A 22,699-nucleotide genomic window follows, 5' to 3' on the forward strand; every position below is an offset into this window, starting at 1 on the left:
GCAGTGCGGCACGTCGGAGCAATCATCATGCTGTATGTGAGGCACATTCGTATCAGCATCTGCAATATATCTGTGCTATCGCTCTATGCCTGCTAATTGTAATGCTTACGAACAATTACATTCTACATGCGGCATGTTTTGAGAAACATAATTTCCCTAATTGCTAAAATGAAACATTGTTTGTCGTCTCTGCTGAAATCTATTTACTCTGCAATTTACCATGACATCGAACTTCTCATCTGGGTTCGGAACAACTTGCGTAGCCAGTGTAAGCCTACAAATATCCTAGACTAATGGCCAGGGTTTGGCGAGCCCTTCTTTTGATTCTGATAGGGGTGCGCTAAAGGTAGGCTGCATTGATTTTAGATAATAACAAGATAATATTCCTAATTAGCTCGGGCTCCAGAGAAAACCAATTTTCGGTGTAATTAGAATATGTAAGAGAGGGAAGATGTGCTTGAGAATTAGTAAGAAAAGCATATTAAAGCATTTCTTATAGAGCCTCATTTTCTCCTAGGAGTCATCATGAATACTGATAACGTATCCTACTGACAGCAGCTGAAAGAGAATACTCAAATACCCCATACGCAATAATACTAAGTAAGTAGAAAAAAAGGGCTCAATACAAATAATGAGAACAGTTCTTGCTAGCTCCCTTGTACGGAACATTAATAAACAAATCTGAACCAGACTGACAATAAGAACCATACTGTGATGAGCAAATTGTGCTCCCCGCTATGGATATTTTTCAATAATAAAGTGGGGGTGAACTAAAAGTGTGACCACACAATACAGGCAAACAAGTAATAGAACCCATACCCTCACCCATCAGTGGTTTAAAGGACTGCCCTGTCAAATAAAGTCTTGGTAGACAATGCTACTCACCAAACAGGCAGCCTTTCTAAGAACAACCATATCTACAAAGAGGATATAATGAGAGGCAAGATATTAGGGGTCATTTACTTACTACACTGAGATGTTTAATGTGCAATTTTTGGTTGTAACTGCCATGATCTTTACTCACAGTGCAGTGTTTTTTCATAATGTCAGCAAACTGAGGTTGGATCAAAATTGTGCAATTGAGCTTTCATGATTTTCTATGTCCAACTTTTCTGGCATTAAAGATATGTGAAGGCCGCTCTGGGATCCCTTGTTTGATTCGGTGGTAGCTCCAAGGGGTCATTTACTTACTGCAATGCAGTTGCATGAACAATTCAATTTATTACAAGTACATGTGTCAAAATGCACTCCTTGCACTGCCGTTAGTTGTGCTGGGCACTGCTGCCTTTTGTTCCAAACTGAAACACAGGCCATTGTGGAACCCTGGAGCTACTGTCACCTCTAAACCAGGTGGTAGTAAGGATGCTGGAATTATGGGGAAAAAAATGTTACATTGTGGGTAAAGAAATGCAAAAAACATGGCCACAATTACACTTTGCACACTGCGGTGCTATAAGTAAATAACCCCTCCAGGGATCCCACCCACGGTGTCCTGTGTCAACTATGGTATGGTAAGTAAACGACCCCTACAGACGATGTACCGAATCCACTATTTTTGGATTTGACCGAATCCTAATTTGCGTGTTTATATCATGCAAAGTCACATGATTTTATGGCTGGGCAGGATAGGCAGCTGCTGCCAGGGGCACAACCCCCCCCCCCTCAAAATTACAGTATAATAGACTCTGCTCCCACCAGCCCTGTCTTGCTTTAAGTTCCACAAAGGGCAAGCGGGATTGGTTTGTGGTCTGCAGCCCTTGGCAGTAAGTAAGGGAGCAAGGGTGTCAGTAGGGGGGGGGGGGGGTTGCTGCTCATGCAAGAAGACAAGGAGCCAATTGCAATGGTTGCAAGATGTTTAACAGAATACACATATAAATAGTGTTGTGAATTGTATTTCAGAATACTTGACAAAATAGCTAATTTATTCCATCAACCTATTTCAGTATTATAGTTGGCGTTCTTTTACATGAAGATGACTAGTTCCGGTGCTGGTGACTTTAAACTGATACCATGTTCTATTAAAGGGAAATAATACCCCAATGTTTGCCAATGTAATAGGTGGTTAGACCAATAGGAAATTCACTGTTTCACTGTACAGCACTGTTTCACTGTACAGCTTCAGCCTGTGTCACACTAGCCCTACTAGGGTCCAGCAAAGAACCTGACATTTAGGGCCCACTGTCACAATAGCTAGCTGTAGTGCTTACTATTACAGCACTTATTTGGCCTATGGTGGAGGAGCTGTCTGAGACTGGTTCCTACTAGGTCCTGGGCTCACCGGGAGATCCTGATACTGTAGCAGCCTGGTCTGACGATGCCTGTATCACATTTCCTTGGTTTACATTGCACATCTGGATTGCGGCTTGTAAGCCTGTTGTTTAGGAGGGCTAAGTGGATTGGATTTTCATAAACATTTCTAACTTGACTTGACATAGCTGAAATTAAGCCACAAATGAAGGTATATGTTAACAAAATTACTGTAACTGCTCAACATATGTTTTCATTATTTGATAGATCATTCCAATTATCTCTGACCATTCAGCAATTACCCTAAGGACATCAGGCCATCAAACTAACACTGTAGCACTTTGCTTAAGTTAATTTCCTTCAGCTTTTTGCGCACAAACCCTATTGTTCCACTCCGTGAATGCTTCAGGTTAGGCAACGCCGCCCTCCTTTTTTATTTCTATTACATTTTAGCAACAGGGATCCCCACCTTCCGGCATAAGGCAGGGGAAAGCATGCATTTTTAATTATGAGCAACACATTTCAGTTTGAGAAGCTATCTAAGCCATGCCATACGTGTTGCTCTAGCGGCTAAGTTATCACTTAAAACCCTTCTGATGTATTTTAATGGGCAAACGAGGCTATGGATCATGGCCGTTATGTAATACTGTGTAATCAAGTCCTTTTTTCCCCCAGTGATTCAGCTATGCATGATAAACAGCTCAATCTAGCAATTATATATTAGACTGTTACATGTAGCGTCTGTAGCATTTAGAACATATAATAATTTCATTCAAACTAAGTAACAATTCATTAAGCAATTAGAGAATGTCATTTAAATAGCAGGGAAAATACAGATATATGGATCTTATTTATATGATTTGTGAAACCACTAAATGCTTATTTAAAAATGCAAAGCTTCGCTGCTTTTGCATTCTTGGCAGCCCTATACGGCACTCTAGGACAACGTGTCGCAGACAAGTGATTGATTGGTCAGACTGATAAGCCCAGCCATGCAGGGGACGGTGGGGTAAAGGTTTACTCTTTTCATTCTAGCAGGATTGTAGCTGAAAGTATTATTCCTATTTAGTTATTTATGGCTTGTTTTTGAGCTAGAACAATTCACAATTCATTATTCCTGACTGATTATACTGATCATTGGCTATTTAGGCATGCACAAAGGTTCAGCCAATAACAAGCCTGTTTGCATTCCTTTGGCTGCTTAGCCTCTTAGAAATTGTGACAAGGGCCTTGGTAAACACAAGGCCTGGTATACAGAGCATCAGCATATTTTTGAGACTTGAGGTAAGGAGAATTATCCATATCTGATGCCTTTTAAATAGGGGAGGGTGCAGGGCAGAAATGAATTTGCTCTTATTGACGTAATGCATGGCATACCCTAAGGAGGTGGCACGAGTAAGTTGACTGAAAGGGGATGACCACTTTGGTAGGGCATTGCAAAAGGTGGATATCATATTGAACTGTGAATATTGAATATTTGTTCATCTTAATACATAGTTTAACAGTAGTTTTAGGTTGAAATAATATTTTTCCATCAGGTTCAATATTTTGCACACATAAATCCTACCGAAAGTCTAGCAGATCCAAAGGAAGCAAACAAAACCCCATCTTATGCAGTATTGTAGAATAGGAAAAGTAGAGGGTTGGGCACAGAACTAGCTGTAGCAAGCTTTGAAAGAACAATGTAGAGAATGAATAGGAGTGGTAGAGGGATTTCTCACCCTCCATTAAAAGCACAACTGGATATTTACACTAGAAGAGGAGGTAACAGTGAGGGTGTATCACAATCGGTAACACAAAACAATTGCCAAGGTCCCAGTCGCAGCTCACATTTTTGCCTATAACAGCCACCTTTGGCTTCGGGTGGAGCCCATAGGATGAGGCAGCTTATAAGAATCAGAGTCAGTCAGTCCAGGTCAAAACCAGAACAGCAGGGCAGTACAAAATCAGGATCAAGAAGAGCAAGTCAAGCAGAGGGGTCAGTCTAAGGGGGTCAGTCCAGGCAGAGTTCAGTCAGTACAGGCAGAGCTCAGAACCAAACAGACAGAACAGAAAGCACACCCAGGAACTATGCTAGATAGACCTATAATAGGCGTGGAAGAAACTGAGAGGTAGGTATTTATAGGCTGGATAACTGAAGATTCAAAACAGCTGTGGGCAAATAGAGAGCACCTATAGCCATCATTCCTGCCTGGAAAACCCTGCAGTCTGCTCAAATAGGTGAGAGGCAAGAAAACGGTACAGCAAGCAATGGGTTCCTGGTTCAAATCCAGGTGTGATGGTGATGGTGGAGGAGAGGCACAATCTTGGCACTGACCAGAAGACCACTGCACAGAGAAGAGACAGAAGGTGTTGACTCTGGACAAGTTTGAAGGACAACAAGTGGGATGGACATGTGGAAGATGAGAACTAAGTTGGAGTGGTAAAGATATAAAAGCAGTAAATGAAAATATGGTTTACAGGTATTAATAGGAAATATATATGTATAGGATGAGCAATCTCTGTACAAGATGTGTTTTTCTATGATGATATTACCTAAATAAAGCCTTGAATAATAAAAAAAAAGCAGTAAATGAGATGGAGTGATTGGAGACAAGTAATGTATATTAAGTGTGTCCCAAATGCACAAAAATCATCAAAGTTACATGAACATACTGAACAAATTGTTCATACTGGAACAATTTAAATTATATATTATCAACTCAATATATTTATATATATATATATATATATATAAACTCAATACTGGCTCCAAACTAAAACTTCAAGAACTTAAATAGCTCTTCTCCTTCAGTTTTAAAGTCATTTCATGTTAAAGAATATTCTGTAATAAATCTGAGATTAGATGCCGGTGGCACCACACCGGCCCAGGCCACAAAGTAATCCTTATGACATTAAGCAGAACAGTTTCTGCAGAGTAAAATAAGAAAAAAATAAAACAATATTTACTTTTCCCTAGAGAAGATGTAAACTGGTATGAAATGAGATAAAAAGAAAATAAGAAATGTCAAATCCAAAATAATGTACAGATTAAAGCTACCCCTTCTTGTGCATCTGCTATGTTTATCTGAAACACTTATTACTAATTATTATTAAGCTGTTGTTGATATGAGCTGTGTTTGGTACCAATGTTGTCAGGCAGTAGTTCTTTCCCCGAGCTCTAACACCTGCGGCAGTAATGGGGCAAACAGCTCTGTGTAGCTGGGCTATAAGGATTTCATCTGAACTGAATTCCATTTGCATTAAGCTGTATAAAGGCGAAGCAACAGAATCCACTGAGGACAAGTAAGTGGTTGTAAGCACGGCAGACATACATAGCTTTAGCAATCTTTCCTCCAGCTGTCTGCTTGGATCTGCCTTCAGGGCTACAGAGCTTCAAGGCACATCGTTTACATTAGTGGTTTAGCCTTTGAGAGCCTTGTAAGTCACCTGGGGTCATTCGCAAAACATCATGAATGATGATGACCTAGACTATTGCCTTTGCTAGGCAGAAGACCACGGTTATACAAAATAATACAGTTCCCAGAAACTGCCATTCTAAATAATGTTGGCAGTAATACAGCATTTTGCCAAAAGACAGAACACCAAAGCTGAATTAGATACTAGGTATAAACATAAGGAAATAATATCTGTGCAAATAAGGCCACTGCATCTGTGCTTTTCTTCTGCTTGACTGGGCATTTAACAGTCTGTCCGCAATGACAGACAATTATGGATGAAGAGAACTATTAGTTTTGAGATTCCCTTCCACTAAATGGCCCAAAGCATGGGTACACCTGCATGTCCAACATCTCATTCCAAAACCAAAAGTGTGTTAATATGACGTTAGTCCTCTCTTTGCTGCTAAAACAGCCTTTACCCTTTACAATGCCTTACGCCACACACCCTGCGAGTACGCCTATCCTTGGACTAGGTGAGGGCCCCGGGTGGATCTCTGACCCCAAGTATGAATCCTTCTTGCTTTCTGTACTTTAAACAACCCATTTCACGAATTTACGGAAGCTGAGCCAGGCTTACTCTTTCGCCTAGATAGCACTATGTGGATACCGTGCCGCCCTCAATCTCATAAGCAACCCTGACAGGACTCTTCTTTTTTCCTTCCCTATACTCAACCCCTCTCCCCCCCCTGACCCAGGTTTATATGTATAACATCTCCCCCCCCTTCCCCCCCCTACCCCACCTCCTCTCTCTCCACCTGCCTATATTTCTCGTTGTTATTAAATATTATATTTGTAGAAGGGCCACTATCACATGGTAACCAGAAGCCCTCAGACCTAACGCCAAGAAGAGGATTACGCTACTCTACCTCAGATTTGGATATCTGCGATATATACCTTAATGGACTTGCTGATCATTAGATTGATCTCACCATACTGCCATATTACTGTTTCTGACATGCTTTTGTAACTCCAGCTAACTACCTGTGTCTACCATGTGTTTGGATGGACCTTCTGTCAATGCAAAAACCAATAAAAACTTTTGAATTTAGAAAAAAAAAACAGCCTTTACCCTCTACACCAGTGATCCCCAACCAGTGGCTTATGAGCCACATGTTGCTCACCACCCCTTTTGATGCTGCTCCCAGTGGCCTAAAAGTAGGTGCCTGTTTCTGGCTTGGAGACAAGTTTTGGAAGCACAGAGACACAGTTTTACTTCAAGCAGAGCCTCCTGCAGGCCAGCAGTCAACATGGGGATACCAAATAGCCAATCACAGCCCTTATTTGGCATCCCCAAAGAACTATTTTCATGCTTGTGTGCCTCACCAGAAGTTTTTACATCTAAGTGTGGCTCACACGTGAAAAAGTTAAGGATCCCTGTTCTACACTTTAGAAAAGACTTTCCACAAGACATTTATGGGATTGTCTTTTTTTCTTCCACGTCTCCCTTTCGGCACTGAGGTTGGGTGATCAGGTCTGGCTTCTGTTTCTGGCAATAATCCCACAGATGTTCTGTTGGGTAGAGTTCAGAGCCAGTCAAATTCTTGCACTAATGTCTCAGCAAACCCATTATGTATGGCCAACTGTACACAAAGTAGGAAGCATGTAATCATGAAGAATGTCATAGTATGATGTAATGGCACCTGTGTCAGCAATGATGCACTAATGAGTCAATTAATAGTCAATTACAATAATTAGAAGGGGTGTCCAGTGTCCACATACAGTACTTTAGGGCACATAGTGAATACAGAAACACACATCTACTGAAATTGAATCCTTTGGCCATGCAGTAGATGATACATTTTGCTGTCATCCTATCCAATTGATTTGCTGTCATCCTATCCAACATGCAAATGATACTAACTTTCCAAAAATTTGATCCCGTTTTGCTTGGCAGTGGTGTAATGTGGAATTTCACTGCGAGTCTATGTCTGGCAAAAAATTCCGCTCATCACTATGGAAAACCTCTTTTTTTCTCTACAATCTATTGCTGCCTGACAGGGGACTTCATGCATTCCAAGCATGACATTTTCCAAATGCTAATAGCATTAAATTTCTTGTAAAGGACTCCAAACAAAGCATTATGATGAGAGAGAGATTATTCGTGTGCAAATATTTCTCCTTACAAAATGTCACAGCAAAGGAAATGTCCTGTTCCTCTGCTCTAACAAACATATATACTAATGTATTCCCTATTAAAACAAACCATTACTGCACCCTGCTACCTGCTGCTTTGATTGGAAGAGCTTTGTTCTTCACCCTTTTCTGCAAAAAGATAAATGGACCAATGGAACAAGTTTTAGTAATGATGTGGCACACAGCAACACTCTTTTCAACACTTATGTGAGTAGTAAGTTGTGCATACACTTTACATGAGGGTGATCCATTTGTATGTTGCATGTATATATCTAATTACTAGTGATGGGCTATGTTTCGCCAGGCATGGATTCGTGGCGAATTTCCGCGTTTCACGATTGGCGGATTGTTTTGTGAAATGGATTAAAAAATTTGCAGCGCGTCCAAAAATTGTTGCCCGCGTCAAAAGAATAGACGCAGGCGTCAAAATAATAGCCGCGGGCCACAAAAGAATAGCCATGGGCAACAAAAGAATAGCCGCGCGACAAAATAATAGCCGTGGGCCGTGGGATTAAAAAATTTGCAGCACGTCCAAAAATTGTTGCCCGCGTCAAAAGAATAGACGCAGGCGTCAAAATAATAGCCGCGCGACAAAAGAATAGCCGCGGGCGACAAAAGAATAGCCGCACGACAAAATAATAGCCGCAGGCCACAAAAGAATAGCCACGGACAACAAAAGAATAGCCGCGCGACAAATTAATAGCCATGGGCCACAAAAGAATAGCCGCGGGTGACAAAAGAATAGCCGCGGGCGACAAAAGAATAGCCGTGGGCGACAAAAGAATAGCCGCACGACAAAATAATAGCCACAGGCCACAAAAGAATAGCCACGGGCAACAAAAGAATAGCCGCGCGACAAAATAATAGCCGTGGGCCACAAAAGAATAGCCGCGGGCAACAAAAGAATGGCCGTGGACGACAAAAGAATAGCCGCGGACGACAAAGGAATAGTCTCAGGCGACAATTTTTTTTGATGTGCAACATTTTTGCTGTTTTGCAAATTCGCTCATCACTACTAATTACTGGTCATCAGCACAGGAGCTACTAACATCTGCAGATAAAATATATCTACAGCAGGGAGGCTCAACCTTTTTTACTTGTGAGTAGTGATGAGCAAATTTTTTCAGCAGGCATGGATAGCAAAATGCTGCATTTCACCGTTTTTACATGAAAAAAAATTCACCAAGACAAAAATGTTGCTGAGAAAAAAAGTCACTGCATTTGGGGTAAGAAAAAAAGTCGCACAAAAAAATGTCACCCACATAAAAATTTGTTGCGCAAGTTTTTCGCCATTTCACTACTGGAGTCACATTCAGATGTTAAGTGTTGGTGATCACTATTGGTATGCCACAAAGCATGGCTGTGATTGGCTATTTGGAAATGGCAGAGCAATAGTGATGAGCGAAATCTGTCCCGTTTCCCGAAAAATTTGTGAATCTTTCAAAAGATTTGCGAAACAGGAAAAAAATGCTGCACGTCAAAAAAAAAATTTCTGCACAACAAATGTTTGACATGTGACAATTCTTTTGATGTGAGACAATTCTTTTTGGGCCAAGACAATTCTTTTGGCACAAGACAATTCTTTTTAATGCAAGAGACAATTCTTTTGGTGCAAGACAATTCTCTTCGACGCGAGACAATTCTCTTCGACGCGAGACTATTCTATTTTACACAAGAGACAATTCTTTTAAAGAGAGAGACAATTCTTTTGACGCGCAACAATACACTTGACACTCGCTACAATACGTTTGATGTGGGTGAAAATTTTTGGATGCACTGCAAATTTTTCCACGGCAAATTTTGTTGCCCGTTTTGCAAAAAAATCAAAAAATGGCAAAACGCGGAAATTTGTTGTGAATCCATGCCTTCCGAATTATTCCGCCCATTACTACATAGCAATCCGTAGCTCCTGTAGGGGAAGCATTTGTGAGTTGACTGGTGCACCTTAAGCCAATTATATTTGTCCCCAAATCTACTCTATAGAGCAAAATGCTTCCAGGCAAAAACAGAAACCTTATATTTTCATAAAATCCCTTTCAATAGTGTAGATGGAGTGAAAACTCTCTAGCGTTCACTTTCATTAGAGCCTACCATTAAATTACAAAAGGAACCCCTCTGCCTACTCCCACTCCAATTTCAACTGGTCCAGGCACCATTAGAGGCAAATGAGGCAAAGACATAATGCTTTATTTTCCAGAAAAGAACAACTTTATGGTAATAATGTCAGGTCATACGTAAATTCCTCCTGCTTTGCCTTTATAAATATAAATGTGTGGTTCTGTTTTATCTCTCTTTAGAAGAAAAAAAGATAAATATGCAATTACAGAATCTTTAAGTAAAAAAAGCTTCTGCTTCTCTGCTGAATTCCTTTTATCTTTTTATTCAAACAATTGCTATCAGTTCGATACAAATAAAGAAATGTATTTATTTCGCAGATTAGAATCTAATTTCCGGCTGTAAGGCTGAAGTTACTCGGGAAATGGTGAGTGGGTGGCTATGGCTGCTCAGGAAGGATCCTCCAATGGACTGTCCATATTAACCCCTTTATACATTTGCTCTACATTTTCTGTATCAGAGAGGGACTCAAGTACTTCTAATTCTAATAATGACTGTAATAACAAAATCCCAGAATCAAATACAGAGGGGAATCTTCAAATACAGAGGGGAAGGACCTTGGCCATTGATGATTGTTATACAGTAAGTCTATTTAGTTCTATAGCCTAGCCAAATGACTGTGCTCCTGTGCTAAGTATGGGTGGGGAGAGCCATAGCCCCATCCTAGTGTGGGCCGGTACTCTAGGTGGTGGGTGGTTTCCAACAGAGATGTCAGGTTGTTTTCTGTAATGCCCATTTTAGGTCTTTGGACTCTACTCATGAGGGACATTTGTTTCTTACAAAACTGGGGCAAGGGATGACTGAAGGCAGTTGAAACCCTGAAATAATAGATACACTTCAGGGAAGGTTGAGGAGATGGGACCCCATGGACAAAAACTAGCTAATGGTAAGCTACATCCTATGTTATGTTTGCTCTAGGGCAGTGGTTTCTGGACTTCATGGCCCCACATTGAGGTCAAATATTTGTTAAGCCCTGTTACTCAAACAAGGTTACAGATATATGAAAACTTATGGTTTAAGCTATAAATACAGATATGGAATCCCTTATCTGGAAACCCGTTATCCAGAAAGTTCTGAATTACGGAAAGGCCATCTCCCATAGACTTGATCCCAACTAAGATATAATTACCCCTTATTGGGGGCAGAACAGCCCTATTGGGTTTATTTAATGGTTAAATGATTCTATTTTCTCTGTAATAATAAAACAGTACCTGTACTTGATCCCAACTAAGATATAATTAATCCTTATTGGAGGCAAAACAAGCCTATTGGGTTTATTCAATATGTAAATGATTTTTAGTAGACTTAAGTTATGGAGATCCAAATTACGGAAAGACCCCTTCTCCGGAAAACCCCAGATCCCGAGAATTCTGGATAATAGGTCCCATACCTGTACATAGCTCTACAAATATTTAGGGCAGAAAATAAGAGTTTATTAATAAATATTAGCCAGGGTTATCTAGAACAGCAAATATTGCCCTAAATGACCTTCTAGGTAGGCCTTCTCAGTCAAGCTTCCTAAGGCCCCCTAATAGATTCTAGCCTCACAGTACAAGAACCATTTTCTGTAGGGTAGATAGATAGACAAGGTTTATTGGTAGCAAGGCTTATAATAAGGCATGTATTGATGTGTAACCTGCTTGAAAGAAAATACTAATAAAACTGGAACACCATTACCCTCACACCCCCCTCCAATGTTTTTTCTTTGCACCTGTTTTATTGTAGAAATTTCCTGCAATGATTCTTTACATTGTCTGAAATGCTTTGATATTTGATGGAATGCCTCTACTTACTAAGCAATTTCATCTGACAGCCCAACAGCTAACTGCTAGCTCTGTGATGAAAAGTAGCATGACTAATGCAGGCTTTAAACTCAATTATGTTTCTTTTGACTTTCCAGTTGGAAATTTAAGATCATAGCAAGTGTATTTAATGTGCGTCTGAATTTATCCTGAAAGCAGAGCAGTTCATACATAGTCTCTCTTCTAAAGTCATCTATAAAACAACAACCTGCAGCAGAAGCGAGCAGACAGGGATATGCCACCTACTGTAGTTTCCAAAGACTGGAGTCTACTCAGAATGACTTTTGCAAAACATAACCAGAATGGGGTCCAATGAAGCAGAACCAGTGGGAAACCTCTAAGCTATAAGCTAAAATGGTGTTACTTTATAAAAAAAACCTTACAATGGACTTCCAATACATAGATCAGGTCTCCACTTTGTCTTTTTTTGATCTCTTATGTAACATCAAAGATGAAGCACCAGGAAAAACCTGGTGGGACTGGCCCTCGGACTCGGACCTGATCCCTGCTGTCACTCCCCTGCTGATTTTGCTTGCCCGATTGTGAAGATATGTATAATGTACACGCACTCAGGGAAGGTGGGGATTGGGTAGGCAGCAGGGTCACCAAGGGGGGGTATTGGGGTTGTGTCCAGGGGTGGTCCAGCCCCAGTGGGCCCTGCATACCCCAGTTCAACCCTGGATCTTAATCAAGGAGAACAGTACACATTCAAGTATTAATACTAAATATTTTTACCCTCTACCTAATCCCCTTCTCTGACATCAATGCATCGTCCCCTCAGCTTCACCATCCTGCACCCCAATGTCAGCAAACAAAATGTGAATATGTTAGATAACAGTGAGATGAAGGATGTAGAGCTTGCAAGGATGATTCTCATTGGAGAGTTTTCTTGCATTTGTTGTTTAGCTTGGGATGGCTAATTCAGAGAGCTAGGGGTAAGAAAAGATTCAGTTTTTAGGAAAGATATGTCCTTTTTGACCCACCATGGCATAGACTCTACAAGTCTCTGAAACTCTAATATAGATAATGAATGGGTCTAAACTATGCCATGGCCAGTTCACTAGAAGAAATATACCCTTCAGGTATATTTATCCCTTTTTTTAAAAAAACAAGGTGAAAGAAGACCACTCTGATCCCTTTCCATGGCTCTTTTGATCTATGTTGTTGTCCTGTTTCATGGCACCACTATGGTCTTTCTTCCACTGGTGATCCAAACTATTTAAATCCTACACCAGATCTAAGTCCCACCATCACCTTAGCTAAAGTTCTTCATGTAGTATGAGCAAGCTGTGCAGTCATAGTCCTACTGCTTCCCACTAAACTTGTCCCAACAGTCACTGTTCTAATCATTTTTATGAGTTTTTTTCTACATATTTGGCACATTATTATATATGATCATGTATTCATGTATTATGTTTATATATTAGTTGCTATGTAACCCAAGAACCAAGCCTATGTAGAGTCTGCTTCCTTACAATTTTTTCTACCTCATTTACAAATGTTCAGAGAAGGAATGTGCATTAAATGAGACATATTGATTCCACAGTAGGGGTGATCCATACTAATGTTGGTGGCCTACAACTTTCACCACTCTCTGGCATATTATCAAGGGTTAAAGTTTTACCATAGAGATAGATTCTTCATGATTACATTTTTCTCCAAGTCCTCCAGGGCCAGTGGTCCAATAAATGCAAGAGTATTCTCTAATGAAAATCTTGCCTGTTATATACCATAATTGCTAAGGGTATTACATCCTTATCTTGTAGGTCCAAACACCTAGACATCACTATATCCCTTCTGAAGTCTGATTCCAGTGTTATATTAGCAAGTAAACACTGTACAGTTATCCACATATGTTAGGTAACAGTGAGATGACTAATGTAGAGCTGGTAAGGATGATTCCCATTGGAGAATTCTTGTGCATCAGTAATTAAGCTTGGGGTATTTTGGAGAGCTAGTGGAAACAATGGACTCAGACATAGGGAAGGTATATGTCTCTCTTAAGGTGGCCATACACGGACCGATTTTTTACTTACAAACGACCGATTCCCGAACGATCCGATGCTATCGTTAAGTTATCGTATAGTTGGTGGTGTACGAACGATCGTCGGCCCACTAAACGAGCCGACATTATCGTCCCCAAAATCGATCGGCCAGGTTTAAAAATTTTGGTCGTTTAACGATAAAATCTGCCAGTTGGTGTGAGTGTCAGACATTTGTCTTTCAACGATTGTTCTCTGCGCATGTCACGATTGCCAGCAACGACATCGATCGTACGTAGATGTACGATCGTAGGTATTTTACGATAATGATGCGACAATATCTTTCCCGAATTATCGTTGCCCGTGGATGGCATATCGTATGGGAACTCGATCGCCATACGATCGTTTGTCGATATAATCGTTCATCGCACAATGAGCGAAATCGCCTCGTGTATGGCCACCTTTAGGCTGCTACTATTAGCAGCTACTTGTCATGACTACTAAAACAGACAATGCTCAATGATCATTTACTGATAATTGTCTCTTTGTGTGTATGCAGAGGCATTTAGTAGCCGTGACAAGTAGCTGCTACAAAGTAGCTCCATGTGTCTTCACCCTTAAGATATACTCTTGATTGCTTAAGAGAATATACATAAAATATATAACAGAGGATTTGGCTCGAATGTGCAAAAGGTTACCTTCATTATTTGCCATTATTCTGTACAAGTGACATTTTACAATGAAATATAATTAATGCCTAAAATATTAGTAATAGAATAACATTTCAGCTATTCAAGATATAGAATTATATTATGATATTCTCTCAGGAAAAAAGCACATACACTCTATATAATATAATGCATTGTATACATGCAAGCTAAAGAGAGATGCTATATGGCTAAAAAATTCTACTTTTTTTTTCCTTTGCTAAACTTTTTTCAATTTAAATTAATTGCTAGTGGCATCTCTTTGTTAGAAGTATTGATAGCTAAATATGTTTATGCTCTAGTACATAATAGAAGCCTTGGGAAAACTTGGGATATGTTAAGAAATATACTAGGAAAGAAAGCAGAAAAAAAAGTATTTTCTTTCTTGTTTTATACTTGTGCCCTGGAGTCACATTTCTGGGAGCTGAAGAACATTTTAATACTTTATATAACAGAGAGGCAAAAGGACAAGTGGAACAACTCAAGAGAAGCATCAAGCACTGCATATTGTATGAACACATCTGACTATCTGGCAAATGTGATGTGGGCATTTGAAAGGGCTCATAGCGATTCTGTATAACAGTTTCACAAGAACATCTAGAAAGTTTAGATATTTAGATTTTAGATATAAAGTCTGGGCAAATTTGCACTTGGGCAGTAACCCATAACAACCAATTAGTGATTACATTTTTTTCAGCCAGCAGCAGGTATAATAATGCAATAAGGCATTCTGATTGTTTGCCAAGGGTTACTGCCCAGGTACAAATGTGCACATTCTTTATAAATGACCTCCAGGGAACTTCTATCCTATCCTATTTTCTACTTTCCTCCCACCTTATTTCTCCCTATCATTTATGTTGTATCCTTTTGTACTCCCACACAGACTTTTTCTCCTATTCCCCTAGCTCTAGTCAAAAGTATGTCACAATGGGACCACTTAGAAAACCACCCAACGTTTAAAAAAAAAAAAAAAAAAAAAATATAGACATAACTGTGGCCCTAAATATTTAATGACATATTGCTCCCCAGCATTTTATGGCACAGTCTGTCCCCCAGCATTTTATGGTACAGTCCAACCAAGCATTTCAGAAATTCATATAATGTAGACACAAAGCCCTGTATAGACTGCATTGAACAAACATATTCTTTGCACTTATTATGGTTACTGTATATAAGTAAAAAGACTTGGCATAGAATATACTTCATGGACATCACCTACACCATCTATTCGAGACCACTAGACCCTTTTGTTCTACACTGACTCCTAAAGTACCACATTATTTTTTCAAAGACACATTCTACAAAGAAGACCACATTAACATATAGCCATGCCTAGAATTATAGCTGGTCCAAAATGTGCTTACTAATGAGCTTCCCACAGATTTACAGCACATCAAATATGCACTGCGAAAAGAAAAATAATCCGCAGTGGACAGAGAAACTCAATAGACTTGTCATGACAAACTTAACACATTGTATAGCTGAAACCTGCTGACAGGGCTATTTGTGATGCTCTTCTATAGCATTTTGTGTAATAGGCTGCTTCATTGCCTGCATTGTCTCCTATTCTCCTACTGAAATCTCCTGGGTACAAGATGTTCATAATTGAATTCTGTTGTTATGCAGACTGTCACTCTTTGTCCTACTAAGAAAATCACCTGTTTAGATTTTTGGCCATTATTTAACACGGTATCCCAGTTTTCTAAGAGGCAATGCTTATGACATGGACACACGTTATCATATTTAAAAAGCTAATGCTCTGCTACTATCTCACTCAACACTGGCCTACTCAGACCTTCTGTAAAACTGAACAAAACTGGGTTGACAAAGTCATACCTAGTTCAGAATTCTAAACATGAAAATGTGCATGTAGCCCCCTATCTGTAAGACAGGGATTCTTAGCATATTGGTCAAATAGGCTATTGGTCAAAACCCAAATGATCCAACATTTTCCCCAGAGATCATTTTTTTTTTAAACATTTGTCATGATGACTTTTTAGGATTTGTGTAAATTCCAAGATTTAGTTTTAAGACACACCCTTAGTTTTAGCCAAAAGAAATCATAATGCCATTTTGTCCACTGTACTCAGATTTGTTAAAATAAGGGCAGGAATTTGTGAAAACATTTTGTCAAGGATTATGTATTTGGCACAAACTAAACATTATGGATTAGGTGCATCCCTATCTGCGTCTGACAAACAGCATAGAAATGACTTTGTGTGGTGAATCCATTCATTTGTGAGGAGGTGAAATGCGTTTTGTTCAAGAAAGTTAATAGTAATAAAGTTGTAGGAATGGATAATATGAGCAGGAAGTAGAAGGCTGTGACCTTTTTTGTGGTGGGAGAGACAGGGACAGAAGCCCTTGGTAGGGAGGGTTAGGCCCGCTGGAGGAATTGGCAGAGTCTGCAGCAGGGACAGGAGATGAATGGAACACCCACCTGTGTGACTTGTACTCATTGAATAAACAGAAGAGTTGGCTTTATGATTGAGTCTTCCATGTGTATTCTTCAGTTTTGCCATAGAGGTACAGTATCTCTCTGTTTAAACTAAGGACCACTAAAACTGTCAAGATGGCCATCATAGTGGCCCACGGGAGAGCAAAGGGCCTGGAAAGTCCTAGTTACATTACTGGTGGCCGTATTCCAACATGTAAGATAGGATACAAGTTTGTCACTTACATCGCTCCCTAGAAAGGTGTAAGATACCGTTTTCCCCTGTACTTAATATACTTGCACATGTCTATGATTATTATCATGAATATCCTTTATTTATATAGTGCTAATATTATATAGAGTTCTTTACAGTGATTCTTTATTATTCACATCCGTCCCTGTCTCAGTGGAGCTTACAGTACAATTAATTTTCCCTATGACATTCAAACAAAAAAACAGAATAACACTAAGGTCAGTCCCATCAGGAGCCAATTAACCTGCTTGTATATTTGAAGTGTGGGTGGAAAAGGGGGAGCCCACGGCAACACAGAAAGAAAATTCAAACTCCTTGCCGACAGGGCCCCTGTCAGTGTGCCACTGAATCCAATCCGTAGGATTCCAAATATTAACTGAAAATGATCTACCATGTCAGAACACCTCCAAATGCCTATCAATCTCTCCCGGCCCCATCCATAACATTTATGGCAGCTGCTGGAGCTGGAGTCGTTTAATGCATCTCTTTCCATTGAGGTTAGTGTTAATAACGTCGAAATGCTGACTACAAAAATAGATTCCGGCATCAAAAAGCAAATTCCCATGCTGAAGTGATGCCAAAGTCATTTTCATTCTCTGCGCCACTAATTTATTTCAACTGCAACATACAGAATGCCAGAATCCATGAAAATCCCCCAGTAAATGAAAGAACGTTAATGCTGTAGCGTTTAATGAAACAGAATATTGCATTTACTAAACCATCCCTTTTATGTCACTTGTCGTAATAGCGCAAATACTAGGGGTTTCTATGGCACTGAGTCATGGACACTGCGTGTGTGAATCACATGTGTTGGGTTTCAGACTCCCAATTAACACAGTTGCCTGGTTCAATGCTATGGCGGTTCCAACAACTGGTATAACACATGGGTTACACAAGAACGCAAAGTCACAGAGTGTTAAATTACATTGCATACTGTTAGCTTACCCTTCACTTTGTTGCAATCAGAGTTATTTAAATGCCTGGGTTTGTTATAAAGAAATACAGGTCATTAACCGGGATGTAAAGTCTAGTTATGTTGCTTTAGTTTTCCATTTACAAGGGGAAAGTTCACTTTCAGATGCAGACATTGATATTCTGAAACAATTTGCAACTGGACTTTTAATTGTTCAGGTTTTTATGAGCAATAACAGAACTATAAATGCCAGGGCCAAGATGCAGCCAGGTACCCCCCCCCCCTCTACGGACAGATGATTTGCATTAACGTGAGCGTCCGTCGGGCCTGATGGGGTTATGGGTCCAGTTACAATCAACCCCCCCCGCACACCCAGTAGTGTCACCCCTGTTTATTAGTTATGTAAATATAAGTTCAGCAGTTTTGCAGTTTGGTATTTCAACAGCTAGCTGGTTGCTACGGTCTTATTTTGCTTAGCAACCAGGCAGAGGTTTGTGTGATAGACTGGAATAGGTGTAGGAGGGACATTGTATTTCAGCAGCTATCTGGATGCTATGATCTTATTTTGCCTAGCAACCAGGCAGAGGTTTGTGTGAGAGACTGGAATAAGTGTAGGAGGGACACTGTATTTCAGCAGCTCTCTGGTTGCTATGATCTTATTTTGCCTAGCAACCAGGCAGAGGTTTGTGTGATAGACTGGAATAGGTGTAGGAGGGACATTGTATTTCAGCAGCTATCTGGTTGCTATGATCTTATTTTGTCTAGCAACCAGGCAGATGTTTGTGTGATAGACTGGAATAAGTGTAGGAGGGACATTGTATTTCAGCAGCTATATGGTTGCTATGATCTTATTTTGCCTAGCAACCAGGCAGAGGTTTGTGTGATAGACTGGAATAGGTGTAGGAGGGACATTGTATTTCAGCAGCTATCTGGTTGCTATGATCTTATTTTGTCTAGCAACCAGGCAGAGGTTTGTGTGATAGACTGGAATAAGTGTAGGAGGGACATTGTATTTCAGCAGCTATCTGGTTGCATATGATCTTATTTTGCCTAGCAATCAGGCAGAGGTTTGTGGAATAAGTGTAGGAAGGACTTATAATAGAAATATAAGTAATACAAAGTAACCATAACAATAAAATTGTAAAAACATTTTTTTTTGGCTGCCAGGGTCAGTGACCCCCATTTGAAAGCTGGAAAGAGGTAGAAGAAGAAGCCAAATAACTCAAAAACTATAAAGAATAAATAATGAAGGCCAATTAAAAAGATTTTAGAAATGGGATATTCTATACTATACTAAAAAGTTAATTTTAACCCCTATAATCTGTTTTAAGATATAAGCAGTTTTATACTACTATTTAATTCAAGATGATTCTCCCTGCCTGCTCTGTGCAGTTGAGGATCCCTGTTCTTTATAATAAACTACTGTAGAATAAACAAAATACATATACAGCACTTTGTCCTCCTTTCTGATGTTGGATTACAGGGTTTTATTAGACAAAAACAGCAGGGAACTTTGAGAAATAAAAAATCTCTCTTTCTTCACAATTCTCCTTTAGATGTAGTGATCAGTTTGACTTATGAGTGCTCTTAAGAGTATGATGGCGCTGAGGACATTCATTTGGGGAAGATTGTGGAAAATCATTACAGGAACAGTCTTTTTTATAGGTTTAAAGTAAAAATAACTACCTTCAACAACATATTCTACACATATTATTTGTAGCAAGGGATTTATTGGGATAGAGTTGACTAAACTGAAAAGGTAGAGACCTATTGGGATAAGTGACTTCTGCACATCAGGGTAATGTTTCAAAGAAAGGTTGGCATGGTATATGCTTCATGGACATGTATAGCACCTACCCTGTGCACCATCTATTCCAGACCACTAGAACCTTTGGTTCTACATTGACTCCCTCAAGTACCACATCATTGTTTCAAAGACACATTCTACAAATAAGACCAATTGAACATATAACCATGCCTAGAATTATAGCTGGTCCAAGATTTGCTTACTAATGAGCTTCACATAGATTTACAGCACATCAAATATCCACTGCGAGTAAAAAAAAATCATCCGGAGCAGCGGACAGAGAAACTCAATAGACTTGTCATGACAAACATAACACATTGTATAGCTGAAACCTGCTGACAGGGCTATTTGTGATGCTCTTCTATACCATTTTGTGTAATAGGCTGCTTCATTGCCTGCATTGTCTCTTATTCTCCTACTGAAATCTCCTGGGTACAAGATGTTCATAATTGAATTCTGTTGTTATGTAGACTGTTGCTTTTTGTCCTTCTATGAAAATCACCTGTTTAGATTTTCTTTTGGCAATATTTAACACTGTATCCCAGTTTTCTAAGTGGCAAAGCTTACAACATGGACACGTTATCATATTCAAAAAGCTGATGCCCTGGTTTTTACTTAATATTACTAATACTAATACAAATGCAACCAATTAGGATCTTCTTTTTATTGTTTTGAATGCAACAGATGTACAATATGAAAGCTAAATGCTGATTGGTTGCTGAGGACCACTAGATTTTCATCACAATCTCATCACATATCTTACAAAAACAATAAAAAGACAGGTGTAGACAGTTTAGAAACAGTACTTATATAGGTCAGTAGGCAAATATTTGCATCTATGGTTGTAAGTTCCTATTAAGTTTAATGGTCTCAGATAAAAGGCTGGTTTGTATAAGTATGGATAGGAAGAGTTGTAGCTATATACAGGTATGTGGGTGTTAAAGAGGTTGGGGGGCTTGTTAGGTCTATTGGACTCTACTCATGTTCAATAGACATGAGAAGAGTATGGAAGGCCCTAGTGAACTTAGAGCCATTGGGAACATTAGAACTCAGTGGATTTAGGGAAGACCTAAAAGTAGGCTAGATTCTATAGGAAAGATCCTATATAAAGTCAATCTAGGAATAAGATGTCAGGCAATGACATTTAATACAGGTGCCTGAAGCTTCACTGAGGACTAAAGGGTTAGTACCCTTGGTGTGTAGACTCAGGTTAGTGGATCCCCCTTGGATTTCATCTTCAGGGATTTTGATTGTCTTGTTCATCAAGTTCAACCCTTCATTGTTTCTCCCATCCTTATCGACAATACATCCCATTTGGAACCTAAGGCTCATGTTCATGACAATCATATGTCCATCCCATACATGTCTACAGTTGCATTATGCAATTCCTAGGTATCCCATGCCTCTTCAGTATCTCGCCATCTAATAAATGAAGGTCCTCAATCAGCTAAGTTATGCTCATGCCACCATATGCACATTTTTTGTATTAAATGCTATTTGTTGGACCCATATGCTAGAATAATCCTTTTTTTTTGGCTAATGGGCTGCATAATATTTTCAAGTTATTAAAATACATATATCCTTGTATATCTGGCATATGTCAAAATGACAGCAAAATATATTTACTAGTAAATGCACAACATATATCAATTAATTCAACTTACATTTGCAGGTTACGCTTGTGCAAAGGGTCTTCGGTACTGGCTTGGCTTCAGTATTTAGGCAAAGGTTGGTACCCTAAGAGTTAATACAAAATATTTAGTCGTATAATGACCCAAAAAAACAAAAGGAGAAGAACAAAATGTGATTCTTTGATTTCATGTTTTCATGGTTCCTACTGGGATACTTATCTGCTAGAAAATTCCATACATTAACTTTCACCGCTGACTTTCCCAGCAGACCACGGGAAAATCAGAGTACATAAATAGTAATGACACTGAATAAATGAGTTATATTTAGCGGTTCCATGTGAGAATGTGCAGGAGAGACCTACTGGCAGAGAGCTGATAAACTATCAAGTGTTCACCAGTTAGAAGCACGCATATCATGCTCATTTGCATTCTAGAAAGAACAATAGAATTTGCTTTTTGAAAACCAAATGAGATGCACTCACCCTAGTATTCATCTTGGCCATTTTTATTTTACTGTTGGGTATGGAAGCACCAAACCCATAAAAAATGCATTAGAGCATTTTTCATCTATCCCTTATCCTATCATTTCCTCTCATCTAATACTGGGGACTGGCTAAGTGCCCTTCCTCTTGCTGCAGAAAATCTGCTCACTTTGCAACAGTTGCAGCTCTGCTAGTGTAGCCATCTTTGCTATTTTGATCTTTACATTCCTATGGATGCAGCATTTGGGACCTAAGGTTCAATTCATGGCAATCATATGTCCATTCCATCCATGTGTACAGTTCCATCATGCAAAAAAAACCTTCTTTTAAACAGGGCTTTTTCAACATAGCTCTGCTTATACTGGGCTAACAAAGCAGATAGAAGACTGGCTAAGCTTAATTCACAGGTTCCGGGACCTTTCTCGTCTTAGTGGCACATCCAGTTATTAGTTCTCAAACATGAGAACTGGATTTCATCTTGGGGTGCCTTAATTGTCCTGTCAATCAAGTTTGACCTTTCATTGTATGTCCCTTCTTCATCTACAAATACATCCCATTTGGGACTTAAGGTTCATTTTATGGCAATCGTATGTCCATCCCATACATGTCTACAGTTGCATCATGCACTAAACCCTTTTTTGAAACAGGGCTATTTCAACATAGACAGGGCTAACAAAGCAACAATAAGACTGGCTAAGCCTCATCTACTTGTTTCTTTAGTGGGCATCCAGTCATTACTTCTCAACCATATCT

General features: G+C 39.5%; 1 protein-coding gene across 1 annotated transcript in view; it reads right to left on the reverse strand.

Moving 5' to 3' along the window:
* b3galt1 (Beta-1,3-galactosyltransferase 1) overlaps window positions 1–22,699 on the reverse strand; it is a 183,718-nt gene that overhangs the window by 97,075 nt on the left and 63,944 nt on the right. Inside the window, exon 2 of the mRNA XM_004917705.4 lies at window positions 21,498–21,570. The gene's annotated coding sequence lies outside the window, so the exon portion shown is untranslated. The remainder of the gene's footprint in view (window positions 1–21,497; window positions 21,571–22,699) is intronic.

This window comes from Xenopus tropicalis, chromosome 9, assembly GCF_000004195.4.
Source record: "Xenopus tropicalis strain Nigerian chromosome 9, UCB_Xtro_10.0, whole genome shotgun sequence".
Lineage (NCBI taxonomy): Eukaryota > Metazoa > Chordata > Amphibia > Anura > Pipidae > Xenopus > Xenopus tropicalis.